Below are 12,784 nucleotides of genomic sequence, written 5' to 3'. Positions count from 1 at the left end.
GTGCGGGAGTAGGCCATTCGGCCCTTCTAGCCTGCACCACCATTCAATGAGTTCATGGCTGAACATGCAACTTCAGTATCCCATTCCTGCTTTCTCGCCATACCCCTTGATCCCCCTAGTAGTAAGGACTTCATCGAACTCCTTTTTGAATATATTTAGTGAATTGGCCTCAACAAATTTCTGTGGTAGAGAATTCCACAGGTTCACCACTCTCTGGGTGAAGAAGTTTCTCCTCATCTCGGTCCTAAATGGCTTACCCCTTATCCTTAGACTGTGTCCCCTGGTTCTGGACTTCCACAACATTGGGAACATTCTTCCTGCATCTAACCTGTCTAACCCCGTCAGAATTTTAAACGTTTCTATGAGGTCCCCTCTCATTCTTCTGTACTCCAGTGAATACAAGCCCAGTTGATCCAGTCTTTCTTGATAGGTCAGTACCGCCATCCCGGGAATCAGTCTGGTGAACCTTCGCTGCACTCCCTCAATAGCAAGAATGTCCTTCCTCAGGTTAGGAGACCAAAACTGTACACAATACTCCAGGTGTGGCCTCACCAAGGCCCTGTACAACTGTAGCAACACCTCCCTGCCCCTGTACTCAAATCCCCTCGCTATGAAGGCCAACATGCCATTTGCTTTCTTAACCGCCTGCTGTACCTGCATGCCAACCTTCAATGACTGATGTACCATGACACCCAGGTCTCGTTGCACCTCCCCTTTTCCTAATCTGTCACCATTCAGATAATAGTCTGTCTCTCTGTTTTTACCACCAAAGTGTATAACCTCACATTTATCCACATTATACTTCATCTGCCATGCATTTGCCCACTCACCTAACCTATCCAAGTCGCTCTGCAGCCTCATAGCATCCTCCTTGCAGCTCACACTGCCACCCAACTTAGTGTCATCCGCAAATTTGGAGATACTACATTTAATCCCCTCGTCTAAATCATTAATGTACAGTGTAAACAGCTGGGGCCCCAGCACAGAACCTTGCAGTACCCCACTAGTCACTGCCTGCCATTCTGAAAAGTCCCCATTTACTCCTACTCTTTGCTTCCTGTCTGACAACCAGTTCTCAATCCACTTCAGCACACTACCCCCAATCCCATGTGCTTTAACTTTGCACATTAATCTCTTGTGTGGGACCTTGTCGAAAGCCTTCTGAAAGTCCAAATATACCACCAACTGGTTCTCCCTTGTTCACTCTACTGGAAACATCCTCAAAAAATTCCAGAAGATTTGTCAAGCATGATTTCCCTTTCACAAATCCATGCTGACTTGGACCTATCATGTCACCTCTTTTCAAATGCACTGCTATGACATCCTTAATAATTGATTCCATCATTTTACCCACTACCGATGTCAGGCTGACCGGTCTATAATTCCCTGTTTTCTCTCTCCCTCCTTCTTTAAAAAGTGGGGTTACATTGGCTACCCTCCACTCCATAGGAACTGATCCAGAGTCTATGGAATGTTGGAAAATGACTGTCAATGCATCCGCTATTTCCAAGGCCACCTCCTTAAGTACTCTGGGATGCAGTCCATCAGGCCCTGGGGATTTATCGGCCTTCAATCCCATCAATTTCCCCAACACAATTTCCCGATGAATAAAGATTTCCCTCAGTTCCTCCTCCTTACTAGACCCTCTGACCACTTTTATATCCGGAAGGTTGTTTGTGTCCTCCTTAGTGAATACCGAACCAAAGCACTTGTTCAATTGGTCCGCCATTTCTTTGTTCCCCGTTATGACTTCCCCTGATTCTGACTGCAGGGGACTTATGTTTGTCTTTACTAACCTTTTTCTCTTTACATATCTATAGAAACCTTTGCAATCCGTCTTAATGTTCCCTGCAAGCTTCTTCTCGTACTCCATTTTCCCTGCCCTAATCAAACCCTATGTCCTCCTCTGCTGAGTTCTAAATTTCTCCCAGTCCCCGGGTTCGCTGCTATTTCTGGCCAATTTGTATGCCACTTCCTTGGCTTTAATACTATCCCTGCTTTCCCTTGATAGCCACGGTTGAGCCACCTTCCCTTTTTTATTTTTACGCCAGACAGGAATGTACAATTGTTGTAGTTCATGCATGCGGTCTCTAAATGTCTGCCATTGCCCATCCACAGTCAACCCCTTCAGTATCATTCGCCAATCTATCCTAGCCAATTCACGCCTCATACCTTCAAAGTTAGCCTTCTTTAAGTTCTGGACCATGGTCTCTGAGTTAACTGTTTCATTCTCCATCCTAATGCAGAATTCCACCATATTATGGTCACTCTTCCCCAAGGGGCCTCTCACAATGAGATTGCTAATTAATCCTCTCTCATTACACAACACCCAGTCTAAGATGGCCTCCCCCCTAGTTGGTTCCTCGACATATTGGTCTAGAAAACCATCCCTTATGCACTCCAGGAAATCCTCCTCCACCATATTGCTTCCAGTTTGGTTAGCCCAATCTATGTGCATATTAAAGTCACCCATTATAACTGCTACACCTTTATTGCATGCACCCCTAATTTCCTGTTTGATGCCATCCCCAACATCACTACTACTGTTTGGAGGTCTGTATCCCTAATTTCCCTTGTTAGCCATGGTTGAGCCTCCTTCCCCGTTTTATTTTTACTTCAGACAGGGATGTACAATTGTTGAATTTCATCCATGTGATCTTTAAATGTTTGCCATTGCCTATCCACCGTCAACCCTTTAAGTATCATTCGCCAGTATATTCTAGCCAATTCACGTCTCATACCATCGAATTTACCTTTCCCTAAGTTCAGGACCCTAGTCTCTGAATTAACTGTGTCACTCTCCATCTTAATAAAGAATTCTACCATATTGTGGTCACTCTTGCCCAAGGGGCCTCGCACAACAAGATTGCTAATTAGGCCTTTCTCATTAAACAACACCCAGTCTAGGATGGCCAGCCCTCTAGTTGGTTCCTCGACATATTTCCTCGCAAATGTAAAGTCCTGACCCTGCAGTACAGACTTACATGAGGCACATGCTGAAATCAAGGTCACTCAGGACTTGCACCTTTATTTCACAGCTCTGGAATGCCACACTTGCTTGAGACCTGCCTTTATATGCCTCTGTGGGACAGGTGTGCAGTGTCTCCTGCAAGTGCACCCCTGGTGGTAAAGTATGCTTGTGGCTACAGGTCATATCTAATTACAGTCATGTATAGCATGGTAAGATGCAGTTATATACAGTAGTGTGAGATACATGACATCATCCTCCCCCAAGGTCTTATTGTCTTTATAAATTCAGTCTCTCAGGTGGTCTACGCTCTCACATGGAGCATCTTAGTTGTGTTTCATTCCTTGCCTTGGTGTCTGTTTTTCTTTCGGTGTGATTGCTGGTATCTTGCCTGGACTGTCTGTTTCGTTCAGTATGATTGCTGGTATCTCACCTGGGCTGTCTGTTGAGACTGCCCTTTCCTCAGGTTGTTCCCTCTGTCTGTCCACCAGGTGTGGTGTGAGTTCCACATTGTAGTCTGCCTCTGGTTCTGCAGTGTTGTTGGTGAATCTACTTTTTCCTTGGTCTACATGCCTCTGGCAGGTTTGGCCATTGTCCATTTGTACAACCAGTAACCTGTTTCCTTCCTTGCCTGTTACTGTCCCTGCAAGCCATTTGGGACCCCTGCCATAGTTTAGCACAAACACTTTGTCCCCTATCTCATTCCACCTCCCCCTCGAATTTCGGTCATGGTACTCAGTTAGCTTCCGGCGCTTTGCCTCGACAATTTCATGCATGTCTGGGAGGATTAATGAGAGCCTTGTCTTTAAGGTCCGTTTCATCAATAGTTGCACGGGGGGAACCCCAGTCAATGAATGCGGACGAGATCTGTATGCCAGGAGCAGTCGCGACAGGCTGCTCTGCAGCGTGGGACCTTGGATTTTAAGAATGCCTTGTTTAATGATTTGCACTGCTCGCTCCGCCTGGCTTGAATGGTGCCGTTTTAACATGATTTATGCCGTGGTCAACTATAAAATCTTGGAATTCTGCGCTGGTGAAGCACGGACCATTATCACTGACCAATATGTCAGGAATTCCGTGCATTGCAAACATAGTACTAAGACTCTCCACAGTGGTGGAGGTGGTGCTCGAGTTTAAAATGGTGCATTCGATCCACTTTGAGAATGCATCGACGACTACGGGGAACATTTTGCCCATGAATGGGCCCGCATAGTCTACGTGCACCCGCGACCACGGTTTGGTGGGCCAGGGCCAGGGGCTCAAGGGGGCCTCCCTGGGGGTATTGCTGAGTTGGGCACAAATGGTGCACCGTTGGACGCAGAGCTCCAAGTCCGCGTCAATGCCAGGCCACCACATGTGGGATCTGGCTATGGCCTTCATGAGAACGATCCCCGGTTGCTCGCGGTGGAGCTCCCGGACAAACGCCTCTCTGCCTCGCAAAGGCATGGCTACTCGGCTGCCCCACATCAGGCAGTCTGCCTGTAGTGATAGTTCATGCATGCGCTTATGGAAAGGTTTGATCTCCTCGGGCAGGCATTGCTAGCCTCTGCCCAGTCACCAGTTAAAACACATCTTTTGACTAAGGATAACGTGGGGTCGCTGGTCGTCCAGGCTCTGATTTGGCGAGCCATCACGGGCGAACCTGTGGACTCAAAGGCATTGATTGCCGTGACCATCTCACAGTCCTGTTCGTCGGACCCTTCCGTGGTCGCCAGGGGTAGCCTGCTAAGCGCGTCGGCACAGTTGTCTGTGCCTTATTGTGTAGTTGTAAGACGCCAGCATGAGTGCCCACCGTTGGATGCGCGCCGAGGCGTTGGCGTTTATTGCCTTGCTCTCGGATAGCAGGGACGTGAGGGGTTTATGGTCGGTTTCTAACGCGAACTTGGCCCCGAAAAGGTATTGGTGCATCTTTTTGACACCGTACACGCACGCGAGCGCCTCCTTCTCCACCATACTGTACCCGCGCTCCGCCCGAGAAAGTGATCTGGAGCAATAAGCAATGGGTTGTAATTTACCCGCACCATTGACATGCTGTAAAACGCACCCGATCCCGTATGCTGACGCATTACATGTAAGAACTAACTTTTTACCTGGGTCAAAAAAAGTCAAAACACTGTCGGAACATAGAAGGTTGCGTGCCTTATTGAAGGTGCGTTCCTCGCCTGGGCTGTCTGTTGGGATTGCCCTTTCCTCAGGTTGTTCCCTCTGTCTGTCCACCAGGTGTGGTGCGAGTTCCACATTGTAGTCTGCCTCTGGTTATGCAGTGCTGTTGGTAAATCTGCTTTTGACTTGGTCTACATGCCTCCGGTAGGTTTTGCCATTGTCCATTTGTACGACCAGTAGCCTGCTTCCTTCCTTGCCCGTTACTGTCCCTGCAAGCCATTTGGGACCCCTGCCATAGTTTAGTACAAACACGTTGACCCCTATCTCATTCCATCTCCCCCTCGAATTTCTGTCATGGTACTCAGTCAGCTTACGGCGCTTTGCCTCAACGATTTCGTGCATGTCTGGGAGAGAGAAAACAGGGAATTATAGACCGGTCAGCCTGACATCGGTAGTGGGTAAAATGATGGAATCAATTATTAAGGATGTCATAGCAGCGCATTTGGAAAAAGGTGACATGATAGGTCCAAGTCAGCATGGATTTGTGAAAGGGAAATCATGCTTGACAAATCTTCTGGAATTTTTTGAGGATGTTTCCAGTAAAGTGGACAAGGGAGAACCAGTTGATGTGGTATATTTGGACTTTCAGAAGGCTTTCGACAAGGCCCCACACAAGAGATTAATGTGCAAAGTTAAAGCACATGGGATTGGGGCTAGTGTGCTGACGTGGATTGAGAACTGGTTGTCAGACAGGAAGCAAAGAGTAGGAGTAAATGGGTACTCTTCAGAATGGCAGGCAGTGACTAGTGGGGTACCGCAAGGTTCTGTGCTGGGACCCCAGCTGTTTACATTGTACATTAATGATTTAGACGAGGGGATTAAATGTAGTATCTCCAAATTTGGGGATGATACTAAGTTGGATGGCAGTGTGAGCTGCGAGGAGGATGCTATGAGGCTGCAGAGTGACTTGGATAGGTTAGGTGAGTGGGCAAATGCATGGCAGATGAAGTATAATGTGGATAAATGTGAGGTTATCCACTTTGGTGGTAAAAACAGAGAGACAGACTATTATCTGAATGGTGACAGATTAGGAAAAGGGGAGGTGCAACGAGACCTGGGTGTCATGGTACATCAGTCATTGAAGGTTGGCATGCAGGTACAGCAGGCGGTTAAGAAAGCTAATGGCATGTTGGCCTTCATAGCGAGGGGATTTGAGTACAGGGGCAGGGAGGTGTTGCTACAGTTGTACAGGGCCTTGGTGAGGCCACACCTGGAGTATTGTGTACAGTTTTGGTCTCCTAACTTGAGGAAGGACATTCTTGCTATTGAAGGGAGTGCAGCGAAGATTCACCAGACTGATTCCCGGGATGATGGGACTGACCTATCAAGAAAGACTGGATCAACTGGGTTTGTATTCACTGGAGTTCAGAAGAATGAGAGGGGACCTCATAGAAACGTTTAAAATTATGACAGGTTTAGACAGGTTAGATGCAGGAAGAATGTTCCCAATGTTGGGGAAGTCCAGAACCAGGGGTCACAGTCTAAGGATAAGGGGTAAGCCATTTAGGACCGAGATGAGGAGAAACTTCTTCACCCAGAGAGTGGTGAACCTGTGGAATTCTCTACCACAGAAAGTAGTTGAGGCCAATTCACTAAATATATTCAAAAGGGAGTTAGATGAAGTCCTTACTACTCGGGGGATCAAGGGGTATGGCGAGAAAGCAGGAAGAGGATACTGAAGTTTCATGTTCAGCCATGAACTCATTGAATGGCGGTGCAGGCTAGAAGGGCTGAATGGCCTACTCCTGCACCTATTTTCGATGTTTCTATGTTTCTATGATTAATGAGAGCCTTGTTTTGAAAGTCCTTTTCATCAACAGTTGCACGGGGGGGGATCCCAGTCAGTGAGTGCGGACGAGATCTGTATGCCAACAGCAGTCACGACAGGCGACCCTGCAGTGTGGGACCTTGGATTTTAAGCATGCCTTGTTTGATGATTTGTACTGCTCTCTCTGCCTGGCCGTTGGAGGCTGGCTTGAATGGTGCCGTCTTGACGTGATTTATGCCGTGGTCAATTATAAAGTCTTGGAATTCTGCGCTGGTGAAGCACGGACCATTGTCACTGACCAATATGTCAGGGATTCTGTGCATTGCAAACATGGTTGAGAGGCTCTGCACAGTGGTGGAGGTTGTGCTCGAGTTTAAAATGGTGCATTCGATCCACTTTGAAAATGCATCTACAACTACGAGGAACATTTTGCCCATGAATGGGCCCGCATAGTCTACGTGCACCCGCGACCACGGTTTGGTAGGCCAGGGCCAGGGGCTCAGTGGTGCCTCCCTGGGGGCATTGCTGAGTTGGGCACAAATGCTGCACTTCGGACGCAGAGCTCCAAGTCCACGTCAATACCAGGCCACCAGATGTGGGATCTGGCTATGGCCTTCATGAGAACGATCCCCGGGTGCTCGCGGTGGAGCTCCCGGACAAATGCCTCTCTGCCTCGCAGAGGCATGACTACTCGGCTGCTCCACATCAGGCAGTCTGCTTGTAGTGATAGCTCATGCATGCGCCTGAGAAAGGGTTTTAATTCCTCGGGGCAGGCATCGCGAGCCTCTGCCCAGTCACCGGTTAGGACACATCTTTTTACTAAGGATAACGTGGGGTCGCTGGCCGTCCAGGCTCTGATTTGGCGAGCAGTCATGGGCGAACCTGTGGACTCAAAGGCATTGATTGCCATGACTATCTCACAGTCCTGTTCGTCAGACCCTTCCGTGGTCGCCAGGGGTAGCCTGCTGAGCGCGTCGGCACTGTTGTCTGTGCCTGGTCTGTGCCTTATGGTATAGTCGTAGGACGCCAGCATGAGTTGAATTCACGCTGAGGCATTGGCGTTTATTGCCTTGCTCTCGGATAGGAGGGATGTGAGGGGCTTGTGGTCGGTTTCTAACGCGAACTTGGCCTCGAAAAGGTATTGGTGCATCTTTTTGACACCATACACGCACGCGAGCGCCTCCTTCTCTACCATTCCGTACCCGCGCTCCGCCCGCGAAAGTGACCTGGAGGCATAAGCTATGGGTTGTAATTTGCCCGCACTATTGACATGTTGCAAAACGCACCCGACCCCATACGCTGACACATCGCATGTGAGAACTAGCTTTTTACCTGGGCAAAGAAAGTCAAAACACTGTTGGAACACAGAAGGTTGCGTGCCTTATTGAAGGCGCGTTCCTGGGCGTCACCCCAAAACCAATCGCACCCTTTTCTGAGTAGCACGTGGAGAGGCTCCAGCAGCGTGCTCAAGTTCTGCATAAAGTTCCCAAAGTAATTTAGTAGCCCGAGAAAGGCATGTAGTTCCGAGACATTCCGGAGCCTGGGTGCCAGACGAATTGCCTTGGTTTTGGATTCTGTTGGGCGGATTCCATCAGCGGCAATCCTTCTGCCCAAAAATTCAACCTCGGGCGCGAGAAACAGACACTTGGATTTCTTAACTCTTCGGCCGACCTGATCCAACCGCTTTAGTACTTCCTCCAAGTTGCGGAGCTGGGAGTCGGTGTCCCTGCCCGTGATGAGTATTGTCATCTTAAAACACAACCGTACCCGGGATGGACTTGAGCAGACTCTCCATGTTGTGCTGGAATATAGCAGCTGTCGACCTGATGCCGAATGGGCATCGATTATACGTGAAAAGGCCTCGATGTGTGTTGATGGTGGTGAGTAGCTTAGGCTCTTCGGTCAGTTCTTGCGTCATATACGCAGATGTGAGATCTAGTTTCGAGAAAGGTTTTCCTCCAGCCAATGTGGCAAATAGGTCTTCTGCTCTGGGCAGCGGGTATTGGTCCTGTAGGGAGACTCTGTTTATGGTAGATTTGTAATCCCCACAGTACGGATCCATCAGGCTTCATGACGGGGACGATGGGACTTGCCCAGTCGCTAAATTCCACGGGTGAGATAATGCCTTCCCGCAGAAGCCAGTCCAGTTCATGTTCAATCTTTTCCCTCATCACATAAGGCACAGCTCTAGCCTTGTGATGGACCGGTCTAGCATTCTGTGATGATGTAGATTTTAACTTTAACCCCTTGAAGGTGCCCACACCTGGCTGAAAGAGATGTTCAAATCGACTTAGAACTGTTGAGCAGGAGGTCCGTTCCTCTGACGACATGGCGTGAACATCGCCCCATTTCCAATTTAGTTTTGCCAGCCAGCTTCTCCCCAACAGTGCTGAGAGATCTCCGGGGACAATCGCAGGGGAAGTCGGTTCACCATCCCTTTGTGTGTGTGACTGAGAGCATGGCGCTGCCAAGGACTGGGACGATTTCTTTGATATATGTCCTTAGTTTGATGTCGACCCTTGTGAGTTTTGATCTGTTGCTTTTGTGCGGCCACAGCTGTTTAAATTGTTGGATGCTCATGAGAGATTGACTCGCTCCCATGTCCAGTTCCATGTCGATGGGTATCCCGTTGAGTAGGACCCTCATCATTATTGGAAGCGTCTTGTTGTAAGAACAGTCGACATTGATCGTGTTGACCCGCTGTACCTCGGTGTCCCGGGCACTGTCCCCACCGTCTTCTGGTCCGCTTTCCGACCCTTCCGATTCGTATACCAGCCGAGCTACTGTTTTTCTGCACATGCGGGCCAGATGCCCTGTATAGTTGCAGTTTCTGCAAACGGCATGCTGAAATCGACACCCCCTTGATGAGTGCCTTCCCCCACATCTCCAGCACAGACCGCTTCCATTGTTTCCAAAGGATGAGCTGCGTCTGGCTGATCTCTCTTGAGCTTCTCTCAGTTTGTAGCTGATTGCTCGCATTGTGGGTTGATGAGGTGTGAACGGCCGGTCATGTGGCCCTTGATGGCTTCTGGCACCACTGCCTGCTGTTGAAGGCCTGCTCTCCTGTCTTGGTCTGTGTGTGAGGGTAGCGGCTTGTTTCACGCTGTGAACCCCTTGTTCCGATGTTTCGTTAGTTGTCGTACCCGCAGTATAGATCAACCTCGTTTCTTCTTCTCCTGCCAAGAATGTCTGTGCGACCAGTGCTGCTGCCTCTAGGGTCAAGTTCTTGGTCTCTATGAGCTTTCGGAATATGCCTGCGTGGCCCATTCCTTCAATGAAAAAGTCTCTCAGTACTTCTCTCCTTAGTTCATCGGAGAACTCACATAAACTAGCCAGCGTCTGAAGTTCCGCCACAAAGTCGGGTATGCTCTGGCCCACACAGCGTCTGTAGTTGTAGAACCTGTGTCTGGCCATGTGTAGGCTGCTCGCTGGCTTCAGGTGGTCTCTCACCAGTGTGCTCAACTCTTCAAATGACTTGCTTGCTGGTTTCTTGGGTGCCAGCAGGTCCTTCAATAAGGCGTATGTTTTCGAGCCACTGCTGGTCAAGAGATGGGCTCTTCTCTTGTCTGCCTTATCGTCGCCCAACCAGTCTTTGGTTACAAAGCTTTGCTGGAGCCTTACTATAAAGCCCTCGCAATTATCTCCAGCATTGTATTTCTCATCTGAGCCGTTGGTCGCCATTCTGTGGATTCTGTGATCCCGTAACTCGTCGCCACTGTAAAGTCCTGACCCTACAATACAGACTTACATGAGGCATATGCTGAAGTCAAGGTCACTCAGGACCTGCACCTTTATTTCACAGCTCTGGAATGCCACACTTGCCTGAGACCTGCCTTTATATACCTGTGTGGGACAGGTGTGCAGTGTCTCCTGCAAGTGCACCCCTGGTGGTAAAGTATGCTTGTGGTTACAGGTCATATCTAGTTACAGTCATGTATAGCATGGTAAGATACAGTTATATACAGTAGTGTGAGATACATGACAGAAAACCATCCCTAATACACTCCAGGAAATCCTCCTCCACCGTATTGCTGCCAGTTTGGTTTGCCCAATCTATATTTAGATTGAAGTCGTCCATAATAACTGCTGTACCCTTATTGCACGCATCCCTAATTTCCTGTTTGATGCTGTCCCCAGCCTCACTGCTACTGTTTGGTGGTCTGTACACAACTCCCACTAGCGTTTTCTGCCCTTTGGTATTCCGCGGCTCTACCCATACCGATTCCACATCATCCAGGCTAATGTCCTTCCTTACTATTGTGTTACTTTCCTCTTTAACCAGCAACATTACCCCATCTCCTTTTCCTTTATGTCTATCCTTCCTGAATGTTGAATACCCCTGCATGTTGAGTTCCCAGCCTTGGTCACCCTGGGTGGCCAATTGTATCATATTCGTTAATAGCTGCCTGCGCAGTTAATTCATCCACCTTATTACAAATACTCCTCGCATTGAGGCACAGAGCCTTCAGGCTTGTCTTTTTAACACACTTTGCCCCTTTAGAATTTTGCTGTAATGTGGCCCTGTTTGATTTTTGCCTTGGGTTTCTCTGCCCTCCACTTTTACTTTTCTTCTTTCTATCTTTTGCTTCTGTCCCCATTCTACTTCCCTCTGTCTCCCTGCATAGATTCCCATCCCCTTGCCATATTAGTTTAACCCCTCCCCAACAGCACGAGCAAACACTCCCCCTAGGACATTGGTTCCGGTCCTGCCGAGGTGTAGACCGTCCGGTTCGTACTGGTCCCACCTCCCCCAGAACCGGCTCCAATGTCCCAGGAATTTGAATCCCTCCCTCTTTCACCATTCCTCAAGCCACATATTCATCTTAGCTATCCTGCAATTCCAACTCTGACTAGCACATGGCACTGGTAGCAATCCTGAGATTACTACCTTTGGGGTCCTACTTTTTAATTTAACTCCTAGCTCCCTAAATTCAGCTTGTAGAACCTCATCCCGTTTTCTTAGCAATATCCTTGGTACCTATATGCACCACGACAACTGGCTGTTTCCCATTGTGGTTCTACATCATGGTTTGCCAATATTGCTGCCCATTTTACTTTCCCAAGTTCTATCCTCAAAATCAGCTTTTCTCCCATCAATAACCCTGGTATTTGTCATACTTATGTCCTTCTCAATTATCATCTTAAAGTGTATTATATGATCACTATTGCCTAGATTTCCCCCGACTTGTCCTTCTCATCAGCTGTGGTTCATTCCCCATTACTAGATCCAATAGCGAATCCGCCCTTGTTGGGCTTTTTACATATTGGGTTAAAAAGGAGTCCTGTACATGTTTAACGTCTCATCTGAAAGATGTCACCTCTGACAGTGCAGCACTCCCACAGCACTGCAATGAAGTGTCAGTCTAGATTTTTGTCCTGAAGTCTCTGGAGTGGGTCTTGAAGCCACATCTTTCTGACAGAGGCAAAAGTGCTATGGGAGCCATGGAAGAAACGGTTTCCAGTGGCAGGCTATCGGTAACCAGGGGACACAGATTGAAGATAATTGGCAAAAGAAGCAGAGGTTAGATACAATCATCGAATCGTCACGAAACAGAAGGAGACCATTAGGCCCGTTGAGCCCGTGCTGGCTCTGTACAAGAGCATTTCAGCCAGTCCCACTCCCCCGCCCTTTCCCCATAGCCCTGAAAATGTTCTTCCTTCAGGTACTTATCCAATTCCCTTTTAAAAGCCATGATTGAGTCTGCCTCCACCACCCTATCAGGCCGTGCATTCCAGATCCTAACCACTCGCTGCGTAAAAAGGTTTTCCCTCGTGTCGCCTTTGGTTCTTCTGTCAATTGCCTTAAATCTGTGTCCTCCAGTTCTCGACCCTTCCACCAATGGGAACAGTTTCTCGCTATCTACTCTGTCCAGACCCCTCATGAT

General features: G+C 48.5%; 1 protein-coding gene across 1 annotated transcript in view; it reads right to left on the bottom strand.

Annotated features, from left to right (window-relative positions):
- Positions 1–12,784, bottom strand: part of LOC139256817 (ubiquitin-associated and SH3 domain-containing protein A-like) — a gene marked incomplete at its 5' end in the record, with an annotated part of 52,852 nt that overhangs the window by 14,719 nt on the left and 25,349 nt on the right. The gene's annotated exons all lie outside the window — the stretch shown is intronic.

The sequence above is a fragment of the Pristiophorus japonicus genome, unplaced genomic scaffold (assembly GCF_044704955.1).
Source record: "Pristiophorus japonicus isolate sPriJap1 unplaced genomic scaffold, sPriJap1.hap1 HAP1_SCAFFOLD_780, whole genome shotgun sequence".
Taxonomy (NCBI): Eukaryota; Metazoa; Chordata; class Chondrichthyes; family Pristiophoridae; genus Pristiophorus; species Pristiophorus japonicus.
The sequence above is the reverse complement of the archived record's forward strand: the minus strand, read 5'-3'. Positions and strand labels throughout refer to the sequence as shown.